This window comes from Cyprinodon variegatus, unplaced genomic scaffold, assembly GCF_000732505.1.
Source record: "Cyprinodon variegatus isolate N-32 unplaced genomic scaffold, C_variegatus-1.0 Scaffold307, whole genome shotgun sequence".
Taxonomy (NCBI): domain Eukaryota; kingdom Metazoa; phylum Chordata; class Actinopteri; order Cyprinodontiformes; family Cyprinodontidae; genus Cyprinodon; species Cyprinodon variegatus.
In genome coordinates, this window is record NW_015150760.1 from 764,033 (window position 1) to 775,763 (window position 11,731).

At 40.3% G+C, this 11,731-nt stretch overlaps 1 long non-coding RNA gene across 2 annotated transcripts in view; it reads left to right on the forward strand.

Annotated features, from left to right (window-relative positions):
• Nucleotides 1-11,731, forward strand: part of LOC107090669 — a 75,381-nt gene that overhangs the window by 11,741 nt on the left and 51,909 nt on the right. For both annotated transcript variants that reach the window (XR_001481494.1, XR_001481493.1), the window contains exon 6: nt 1,950-2,111. This is a non-coding gene — a long non-coding RNA (uncharacterized LOC107090669). The remainder of the gene's footprint in view (nt 1-1,949; nt 2,112-11,731) is intronic.

Genomic DNA, 11,731 nt, shown 5'->3' on the forward strand with positions numbered 1-11,731 from the left:
ACGGAAGAAGGGTGCTATCTATCCAGCAGCTGCTGTCACCATGCCAGCTGCCTCACAAAAACGTGACTTTTAGGACCAAATGATTGCCAATAAAACATTTGATTAAGAGACAAACAGAGTGAGAACCATAAACAGGCAGAAATTTGCCCTTTAATTTCACCATCTCCAGAGAATTGGTTTTACCGTGCTGGAGAGTAGGTGCCACACACAAGCAGGTTAGTAGTCTGCCCAAGGACTGAAATTTAATTTAGCTTGTGTGTAGCCATTCTGGTTGCATGAGTGTGTATTACTGTGTGTACAGGTGCACCTGTTTCTCTTTGAGCTTTTTAGTATAAATCCAGTATTTTAAAATTCATCTTAAAAAAAATAAGCTTTGCATGATGCATATACACATGTTTGTGCTGTTATATTTATTCTTGCTGTATTTTGTTTTTTTCTTACTCTCCTCTGACCTAAAAATTCCACATTGGCTGGTTTTTACAGCCTTCTACTCCGGTTGTACTGAAGTTTATATTTTCTTTGTATATTGCTTTGTTGTTAGTGGATTTGAACTCATTCTTGTGTGTTTTTTTTCACGCATTGTTTTATTATTACTTTAACCTGTAAGCCTTGAAAAAGAGCTTCTATTCCTGCTGGCAACAATAATTTTCTGGTGTTAGATGAAATGTGTGTGTAGGGGAAGAAAGCAGCAGCTGAATTGTTCAACAGTGGTTGCTTTGGCTTCTCACTGTAATCATTTAGTAACACTGCTTCATGTGTATATGCTTGTCTGTTTATATGTTAAGGTCCAGGTTTCTGATGAAAGCCTCCAGCAGAAGTGTATGTCTGAGCTCCAGTGTTAATAAAAGGCCAGCAAGCTTTGTTTGCTCCTTCTGAGAACACCACTGGCTTTTACTGCCTTCCTGACAGCAAGATAAAGTGCCCTTCCAATTAGAAAAATATTTGGACGCATAACCACCAACAGTAATGCTGGGTTTTGTTGTTATGACTCTTGATCAGGAATTCCCTATTTTTGCAATGTTTTTTTTCCCAACACATTTTAGGTACCATCTGCAGAGCTATACTTATGCTTTTTTTGGTTACTTTGGTTGTCTGCTTATATTGCTTTTTTCAATGTGGCGAGATGGTGCTCTATTGTGTTTTAGTATGCCTTTCGGACTTAGACTGTTGTAGTTTTTAGCATGTTGCATTAGAAGATTCTTGTTGCTGTGTGTGTTAGGATAGATGTCATTGTTGTTTCCCCTGTCATCCATCTCTGTCTCATACAGAAATGTGTGCATATATACCCAACTGCTGATCTAGTCCCCATCTCATACTGTAGATGGGTTTTTTCTCATCTTTCCAGAAAGTGTATTAAAATTAAATTCTCTCTTGTTGTTGTGAAAAGAGGCACACGTAGAAAATAATTGGCTGTAGGAGAGAACAAAGGGCTGGCTCCTCTCTCCTCCCTGCACACCACAACCAGGCATTAAAACCAAGCCTGCTGCATTGTTCTGCTGTCTGCAGCCATCCCCCTAGCCAGACACTCAGCTCTGGAGAAGTCACTTTTAATGTCTGATAATCAAGGTGAATTTTCAAAAAGCTGCCATTTTCAAATGGTGGTGTATATATTATGTGTAGATGGGAGTTCAGGGGTGGAGGATTCCTTTTTCCATGAGAGAGTGAGAGGGAATCAGTTTCAGTGATGCGAAGTGAAAGAGAGACACCTAACGGCCATATGGGGAACTGCTACATGATTTTTGGACTGATCATAAGTTGTTGGGGAACTGCAAATGGCTAAAACCAGTGTCACTGCATAAATTGTGTTATTAATATAATTTAATGAATTACACTCTCATTTATGTAAGAAAACATACATATGAATTATGAAATATAAACTAGCAGACCATATCATCCATTGCAGTACTGCCTCTAATATGTGTGCGTACATTTTTTTGTATGTTTTTTAGGGAACAGATGCTAGTTGCCTCCATTTGAAGGAAATTCTTCCGCTGTGTTGCCAGGAAATCAGGCATCCAGTAGCCTAGCAGTGGAGCTCCATTTCCCTGCTGCAGGGCACAGACTCTTCTTCTTCTTGCCCCTCCCTCGCCCACTCTCCCCCCTTCCACAAGGTATGATTATTTTTCCTTCGCAGGAGCGCACCATTATATTCTGGTCTGCAGTTACCCCTCCCTTCTGTCATTTTTCATACCATGTTTTCTGCCCATATGCAGCACTGCACATTTGCTCTCTGTCTGTACAATATGTAAAGGAGGTAATAGTATAAAGTTTGTACAATGTAACCAGTAGGTATGTCTTTATTTTCTTTACTTTCTTTTTTTGTTATTTATTTATGTTTTCTATTTCCCCTTTTCTATTTCCCCCTTCTTGTAAATAAAGTCCAGCACTAGCCATGTACATTAGCAAACATGACTACTGTGTATGCACACCTCCAAGGCTTTTTACTCACAGAGGAAACCAAATTATACATCTGAGGCGGACTGGTCATTCCGCATTCCATGACTGTTAAAGGTTCACTTTAGTTCTTGAGGTACAAGCTTAAAAGAACTTGGTAGGTACGTTTGGTTAGTGTAGATGTAGCAGCAGTGTCGACAGGTGATATGCAGATATTTCATGACTTATAAATCAATTTCCTATTTTTCAATCCCTTAAAAGGTCTGACACCAAGAAAGCCCATAACAATAAACTCTTGGATCACATCGCATAGGCCAAAAAAACAAAATAACAAACAGTTTTAGAAGGTCAAAACATAAAAAGGCACTAAACACATGCTGCTGACGCTGACATTAAAATCAGGGGTGTATATCTACTCCTATGAAACAATAGGATTTAAATACAGTCTGTGTGGGGAGCAGCACAATAGAAAAAGGTTGACATACAGGTAAGATGCAGTGTTTGAGTGTAACTGGTCATCTTAAATTGTCTGATAAGAATATGTTCTAATGCAGCCATTCCAACCAACTTATCCCATTTCTACTTTGAAACACAAAGAAATGAACCCTCGCTTGTGTTTGTATTCTTTTAGTTGCTCCAAAGCACATTTTAATAGTATCTATGTGGATTTACTGTTGATTTTGGTGGCAGCCTTTACCTATTTTGTCTTATCAATTGAATTAACAACTCAAACTAAGGCTGTGTTTTCTTTCTAAATGTGACTTTCTCTCGTAAGTTAATATCATCAATCGGTTCACTTCATACCTGATTCAGCACATTGATGTAACATTGTTTAAAGGTAACTTAGTGTCATGTTCTGTGTGATTGCATAATAGCCAAGAATTCAAATAGGCTCCATTGGTTCCCTCGCAGTACTAGAGCTAGAGTGCTAGCATTTTTCTCAGGCTGGTTGGAGGGCATACTTTCAAAGTGTTGAGCTCAGCTGCGGTGCAGAAAAAAGACAGAGGAGACGGCCGCAGGCATTCAGATAAAAGGATGCATGGGGAATTTGAGCATGTTGAGAGGGAGGGTGTGTTTTGTCCATCACGTGTGGCAGAACAGCTCTGGCTCTGTGCCAGTATGGGCAATGTGCCCACGAGGAGGCAGTGTGTGGCCAATGCTGACTGTAACACTGAGAGGTGCATAGATAGCAAGAGAGATGCTGAAAGAAAACAAGTGTGACTATGGGGGGTGTCTGAGGCAGACTGGCAGGAGAGGTTTAGTCTCCATTTGCATGTGAAATGGACAGGTTGTGATACAGCAGGAGAGCAGAGCAAGAAGCAGCAGGGAAGAATGAGGAAAAATTTCTTGGGTTGTGTTATGTTACCAGCCTATTACCGATCACAGGCTTCATGCCAGGAACACCACTTAAACTTGCAGCAGAATTTGAATCTTGTTCTCAATGACAAGGAGCTGATGGAATGGTTCATTTAATCTAGAGTGTGTTGTTTCATTTAATCACACACTTGATTGTTGATCTTAATTGCATTGTCTCCTGTTTCTTTATGCACTGCCTGGAAAAATACTTTCACTAGGAGGACGCAAATGTTATCTTTCTGCTTTGTATGCATTTACACATTGTTTGCCTTTCTACATACTATCTATCTCTTTCCTATACCCTCCCTCTGTTCTCCTCTTTGTATCCTTAAAATATTCTGCACACCCCTCAGCAGTTCCGCTTGGCAGACAGCCCTAATATAATCTGTGCGTCTGAATTCTAATTTATACCGTCAGGATAAAATAAATAGTCTGCAGTTAATTATGGTGAGCCAGCTCCTGGCTTTGCCAGGGTGATTTATGAAGTGCACGTAGGCATTCTGAATTGCATTTTTCTTAATTTATTTTTAATCTGTCTTTCAATTAATTTTATTGTGGATGTCTTAATGATGGCAAGGGGTTTGTGTTAATGAGGCCTTTGTGGTAAAATGAACAGGTACTTGTCCCTGTGGGAGGAAGTTAGTCTTTTGGGATGAGGTCACATAATGCTTCCCATTCTACTTTACAGTTTGGTCTATCTTTAAAATAAAGTCCTTCACTGCAGCATAATTAGACTACCTCTAGCTCTTTTGAGAATTCAGACTTATTTCGAGATATACAAAAAGTGTTGTATTTTTGCTTTGATTGTGACTTTCTTCTTTGAATAGCGTACCCAATCTGTTGTTCTATGTGATTGGCATTTTCACACCCACCGCCACTGCTGTTTAGGCCCTTTTATTCAGTTGTTGTATAGGAAATGCCTCTCTATTCTTGAACTCAGCCCATTTCCAGACGATTTTGACAATGCGTGATTGTCCAATTCGCACATCTTGCAGATTCAGACCGTGAATAAAAATGTTTTTCACACTGGAATTGTGTTGGTTATTTTTTACTTTCAATCTTACTGCAATGTTCCTGTGTAGCTTCCCTGCCTACCTGTCAGGGTTAGGTTGAGGTTTGAGGACCCAAATGCAGAGGCAGAGAGGCTGAGGTGACTTCTTGCAGTTTTAATTAGAGAAAAAAGTTTAACATAGGCAGGAATCCAAGGTAAGACGAGGTAGGACAGAGTAAAGGGCTGGTTATACTCCCGCAGCAGTGTGTCGCAGTGAGCTTGACACAGACATTTTTGATTTATGCTCAATTTTGATCATGGTCTGTGCTATACGCTGTGGGTCAAGATACAGCCGAGGGGTTGAGGAAGTGGCGGCAAGTTTGTCTGACAACGGAGGGACATGAGGGTGAGAAAGAGAGCGGGGATCCAGGTGGAAAAAGGGTCCCAGCGTTCTCGTGCACCTCACGAGTTGTTTTCCGCAATTGCAGTCATACAAGCAAAACAAACCGGCCTCCTGCCTGTGGCAATGTCTGCGGTCACCTACAATTTGGTAGAGGTGCAGCAGAGTGTCTGCGGAGGGGGGCGACCTAGTTTCAAAGTATAAATCAGCCTTCAGACGAGGTATGGCGGGGAACCAGTCCTGAGGAACGGCACAAGGAGAGTATATGGAGGATTTAGAGAGGGCTAACGAGCAGATTGGGAGCAGGTGTGAAGAGAGCAGTCTAAGGAGCAAGGGAAAAGGAAAGCAACATAAAAGAGCGCCAAATAAAACCCTAAGAACTCATATATCCAGAAAACACAACAAAATAAGAATTAAACCAATAAAACTAGAAAACATGGAGCAAAGTAAAACATAACAGAACCAAGACCATAACACTACCATATCCTAACTGGATTTAGGTGTTGCTGCATACCTCATGTGGAATTAATCCTCTGTTAATTGTCCACTTTTGAAAGAGAAAAACAGTTGCAATTGTTCCTTTTAAAAACGTGAAAATATTTAATACGAGTCTGTGTTACAATTTTCCCCTTTCCTTTTTGCTTGTTTTGTAGCAATTATTGAGTGAGTTTGCATCTTTAGCACACAAATCTAATGGATTATAATGTTGCATCCTGTGCTGGTAACATCACGGTCTAACCCTACTGGATCCCAATTCATTATCTGGAGTCACCATATGGGGCATCATTGGCATAAGAAGCCAAGGTTTTCCTGCAACCTAAAGTATGCTGGTTTGAACCCCGGATCTGTCAGTCTCAATTGTTGTGTCCTGGGACTATACACTACACCTACATTGCCTACTGGTGGTGGTCAGTAGGGGTGTGCATTGGCATTGCCCTCACGATTCGATTAGATTACGATTCACCAGGTAACGATTCGATTCAATTCGATTCTGCGATGCCTTGCGATGCATCAAAATCCCATTGACTTTGTAAAATCCGAAATGTGCCCAGATATCCGCTTTCCAAGCTTTTGGTGCATTTTTAATTAGGCCTACCCGTCTATCGCGGTCATCTCCCTGCGCCTCAGCCATCTTGATTGTTGTTGGTATGCCCCCGGAAGTAATTGAAACTTCACAACTTGTCCATTTGAGGCCAGAAAATAAACAGTGACATAATCGATTATGGCACGTTGCCGCATCGATGCTGAATCGTGCATGCCCCGCATTGCAATGCATCGCTGAATAAATTAATGTTGACACCCCTAGTGGTCAGAGGTTCAGTGGACGCCTGTGTATGGCAGCCTCAGTTTTCAGTAAGCCCAGGGCAGCTGTGGCTACAATGTAGCTTGCCCCCATCAGTTTGTGAATGTGTGTATCAAATGGGTGAATTACTGAATGTAGTGTAAAGCTCTTTGGAGTCCCCTGACTTGAGATGACACTTTTATAAATACAGGCCATTTACCATTACACTTGCAGCAGCAGGATGCTGTCATTTAATGACTCCATATTTAGGTCTTTATCCTTCTTTCTTCTGATCACCATCTCGATCCATTTTTTTCTCTTGTTTAATTTTTCCCCTCAAAAGCATATCACACTTTAAGCATTAAAGAAAGCCTCAGAGGAGTTCCTCTACTGAAAGATTAAGCACACACACACATAACAATGATTCATTAAATGGGACTGTCTTTCTTTGTTAACACAGAACCTTATGGCAACAGTCATACTGGTCTGCTAGTGAAAGCAAAGGTGTTGGGCTATCACCTAGCTCTGGGACATCATTCCCCAGAGCTATATTGGCTATAACAGGACACAAGAAAAAAAAGGAGAGAGAAATGCTAAAAACGTAGCAATTTTCCTTTCGCATCCCAAGGAGCCCTTATGTTCCTAACATTGTACATGACAATGGAGCAAAGGGTGGGTTTAAAACCCTCCACTCTAAAGCCACTTTTTAAATATTACCACTGAGTAAACCGGCGTGTGCCATTGTGACTTCCAGGAATGGAGGAATATGCAACAAAAACTTTACATTTTAACCAAAGAAGGTTGTTGTAAACAGAATAGAAGGGAGTCATTTAATTTGTTTTCCTCTCTGTCTCTCTTGCCATTTTTTTCTGTTTCAGCACTGATCATTACACACGAAGGCCTCATTTTCATCTCCCACTGAGGGCACATGCACGGCTTTAACTGGGCAGCCACGCTATGACCATTGCTTGCAATCAATACTTGTGGTCAAGACTGAGCATGCAGTTCACCGTAAATGGGCCCTCCAGGTCCAACCATAAAACACCTTAGAACCTGTATAAGCAACCCAATAAATCCCTTTTTCTTTTAGTTGTATGATCATGTTAGGTCCTCTTAGTGGGGATTCCTTTATGGGGATTATAGGTCATGTCATTCCACGAAAAAAGTATTGCTGATCTACAGGTACAGTATAGAAATTGATTTCAAAGGCATAGTTTGCAAACTTGACAATATAACTGTCCTTATATATAGAATATAAATGTCATATCACCATGTATTTTCATAGTAGTTTAATTGTGATCCATGGTTAATTATTTGGGAAGCATTTCAATGTTCTGGTGGGGATGTTATTATCTACACAGAAATGTATGTAGTCAGTCACACAGTCATGCGATTGATGTCCTCTCCATGTGGCTGACACGATGCATCCCAGTCTGTTATCTTGCAGGGCTTCTTAAACTTCCTTTGACCACCTCCTTACAGTTCTTTTTAATACAGATTGTCTCTTATAAAGTGGCTTTTAATCTGAGCAGAGAAAAACAAGATTGTGATCTGATTTACCAAGAGGAGGCCTTCCTTCAGAGAAGCAGGAGTCCTTGACATTTGCATAAAACAAGTCTGAGGTTTTGTTTCTCTGATGCAGCAGCTGACAAACTTTTGGAATGTGGGCAGTGTAGCAGAGAGTCAGATATGATTAAAATCACCAGTTATTGCCACAAATGCACTTAGCTGTTGTGTCTGTAGAACAACAACAGAACTAACTAACTAACAAAACACTGCTGAACTCTCTGGGCAATACTATGGCGGGAAAGCAGCCACCAACACTTCAATATCTGGGCTGCAGTGACAAAATCCTTGCAGTAAAATTTTCAGTTCACAAACACTGCCAACCCACCTCCCTCGAATTTCCCTTCTTTAAATTTCTGTCTGCTCGTATGGTCAGAAAGCCCGGCAGAGAGACGCTTGAGTCCAAGATATGATCCTGCAGCCATGTTTCAGTAAAACACAAAATGATACATTGCCGATATTCTGGTGGGGTCCTTGCTAAGGCTTGAAGTTCTTCTAACTTGTTTCCTAAATATCTCATATTGCCCATGATGATTGATGGAAGAGATGGTTTAAATGTCTTCTTTCCCGCTCTTCTTGCACCTGCTTGGCATTCCCGGCACCTCATTTTCAACTCAGCTTTTACTTGCAGAAGCAGTTGAAACATTATTTCAGCTTTGGAGATGTTAAACAGCTGAACTTGCTATGGCTGCTGTGCTTACGCATCATAACAAGTATCCAAAAAGGACAAGAATATAAATGAAAATCCCTCCAGTTTCACAGCATTAATCAACTAAGACAAAAAAACATCAGGAAAAAAAAAACTGATCCTAAAAAGAAAGGATTCAAGTTATTTAAAAAAAAAAAGAATATTAGAGTCAAGTTAGCAGAGCTGAATCAACTTGCAGGCACCTTAAGCAGTGCAATTCAGACGATTTGAGACTCTGACCAGGCAAATGATATGGAGCTGCTTTTGGAGTAAATAAATCCCATTCCGACCCTCTATGGACAAAGTACGTTCTGCGTAGAAGTCCGCAGTTTAGTGATGTCTGATGGACTCTGCAAGTTATTAAGCTTTTGGAAAGGCCAGCTGTATAGAGAAGCATTATCAGGTAGTGAGCTTTGGGCTAGCCGCCCCGGACTGCATTGCAACTGAGAACATCAACCTTGTCAGACGCTGATACCAGGGAGAGCCGGGCGCATCAGCCAATACCCAGGACGGTACACCCAGAGACAACACTGGATTCATCGTATGAATCATGGATCTGCCACTCAGCTGGTGTTAGACCAACCATCGAAAAAAGCTTGATAATCCTCTTCAGGGTCAAGCGAGAATTGAACCTGGGGCTGGCCACCTGAAGTCTATGCAGTCGACCTGAACTAAACTGGAGTTGGCTTTGTAGGTGACAGTAGTAGCAAAGCGAGATGGGGCGCTGGTTAGTTTTCATCCATAGAGACCATAATACTGTTAAAGTCTAGCAAAGGTAATTCAAACCAAATCACTCAGCGTGGGTCACAATGGTTTTCAGGTGAAGAGTAAATAACAGATATATCCAGAGATTACCAGAAATATCCAGATTATGATCCTTACGACAGAGAAGTAGCAAACAAACAAATTCCAGCATCCTCTTCTGTGTCAGTAAAGTAACTGGAGGCAGACTCAATCAAAGTCAACTTTATTGTCATTGGTTTTAACCCATCCCTTTGGGGAGCAGTGGGCTGTCATTGTGCAGTGCCTAGGGGGCAGTGTGGGGGTTGCAGGTCTTGCTCAGAGACACAAAGTGGCAGTCCATGGAAGTGGGACTTGAAATCAGAACCTCTGGGATCCAAGCGCAAAGGCCTAACCACTAGGCCACCACTCCCCACAGTCATTTATATTCAATTTTCTCCACATCATGTCCTTTTGATTCAGAATCAAAAGAGTGAACAGGGTTGGCATTGATTCTGGTAAATATGTAGCCTACTCCCAGAGCAAAGCACTGTAGCAACCATATTCAGTTCCCGAGTTCAGCTTGGCCACCCTGAGCAATTCTTTTTCAAATAGCAACTGTTTAACCCTCTATAGCATAGTGCTAATCTCAAGCAACAAACAATTAATTTGGCCTACGTACCCATCCTTTTGAAAATGTGCAAGTAAAAAAACTGAGAATAAGTCTGTGACCAATAAGTTTTGAGTTTTGAGCAGTTAAGACTTTTTTTCTGGCAGTGTAACCATCCTAATCTGACAGGTGACTATGAACTCATGCAAGCACTGGGTTAATCCAGAGAAGAAATCAAGTCAGCTGAATCAAGTCAAAACTGAAGCAAGAATCTTTTGACCAAAATAATTGCATTCAAGTTAGCACACAGTTTTACCTAATACAGCTAGAAACCACCAACCAGACCTGAAATCTTGCTGTAGTTATGGACTCAGACCTGAAACTTCAAAGGCACCTAAAGCCACACTGCAAAACAAACTAAGAAAAATAAGTGCATTTATCCTTAATTTGAGTACGTAAATAAGATGATCTGTCATTGGAATGAGTATCTTTCCAATAATTATGGAATTCAAATAAGAGACTGCAGTTGTTATTTTTTTTTTCCTATTTTGAATATTTTTCTTTTGTTTATCCCACTGGCATATTGTCTCATCTGCTCAATTAAAAAAATGCACTATTTTAAGAAAATTTAACTTACTTAGATTTCATTTTTTTTTGCAGTGCAGTGACAAAGTTGTCATCTACTTAAATAACATCTCTAGTATTAAAGGATTCATCTCCAAGCAGGACCTTAAAAACTAATCTATTTCATCTTCAGTAGAATTGATTACTTCAACAGTGTCTTTACAGGTCAGCCTAAAACTTTAATAGGACAGCTGCAGCTTATCCAGAATGTTGCTGCCCACATTCTCACCAAAGTAAAGAAAGTGGAGCATATCACCTCAGTGCTAAAATCATCCCCCTTGTTCCCTGTTATTATGTGAGTTTAAATAATACATAATACATTAGAGTCTTGCTGTCAGTATATCGACTGCCCAGATCTCTCAGGATTTCTGGCTCAAGTCTACTCTACATACCTAAAACCAGAACTAAACATGGAGAAGCGGTATTTAGTTTTTAATGCCCTACAAATCTGGAGTTAACTCCCCAAAAGCTGTGCATGCACTTAAACCTTTCCTTGCTTTAAATCAAGATTAACAATGCATTTGTTTAGAGTTACCTTTGACTGTGGAGTCTAAACATTATTAGTTAGGTTTTTCAGTCTTTGATAAAAAGTTTTGTTCATTACACCTTTTTTTTTTTCCCAACCATTTTATCTTTTTTAAATATGATTCTCTTACTTTAATGTGTCACTTTCAATTATTCATGTTGCCTCCATGCAGACTTGGTGATTCAAGTTTGGGACTCAAGTCGCACTCAAGTCTCATATTTAATGACTTCAGACTTAACTTAGACTTGCATTGGAAGGACTTCAGACTCTACTTGGACTCGCAATTTCAGACTTGCAAACAACCTTTTATTTTTAAATGTTTTTTTGTTTTACTACTCTGACTGTCTGATTGCCGCTTGGCTTCTTTTCTTGCCCGCACATAGTAGAGGTCACTATTCAATGCATGCAAAATAGCTACGGGGTTCGAGGAGAGACACAAAGCAGCACTCAGTGAATTTAACCGGCAGCTACTTTGATATATATTTAAGAAATATTTAGGAGACATGTTGGTAAAAAAAATTAGAGATGCCACCAAAAAGTTAGACATACGGAGCTTTTTCAGCAAAAACAGCAA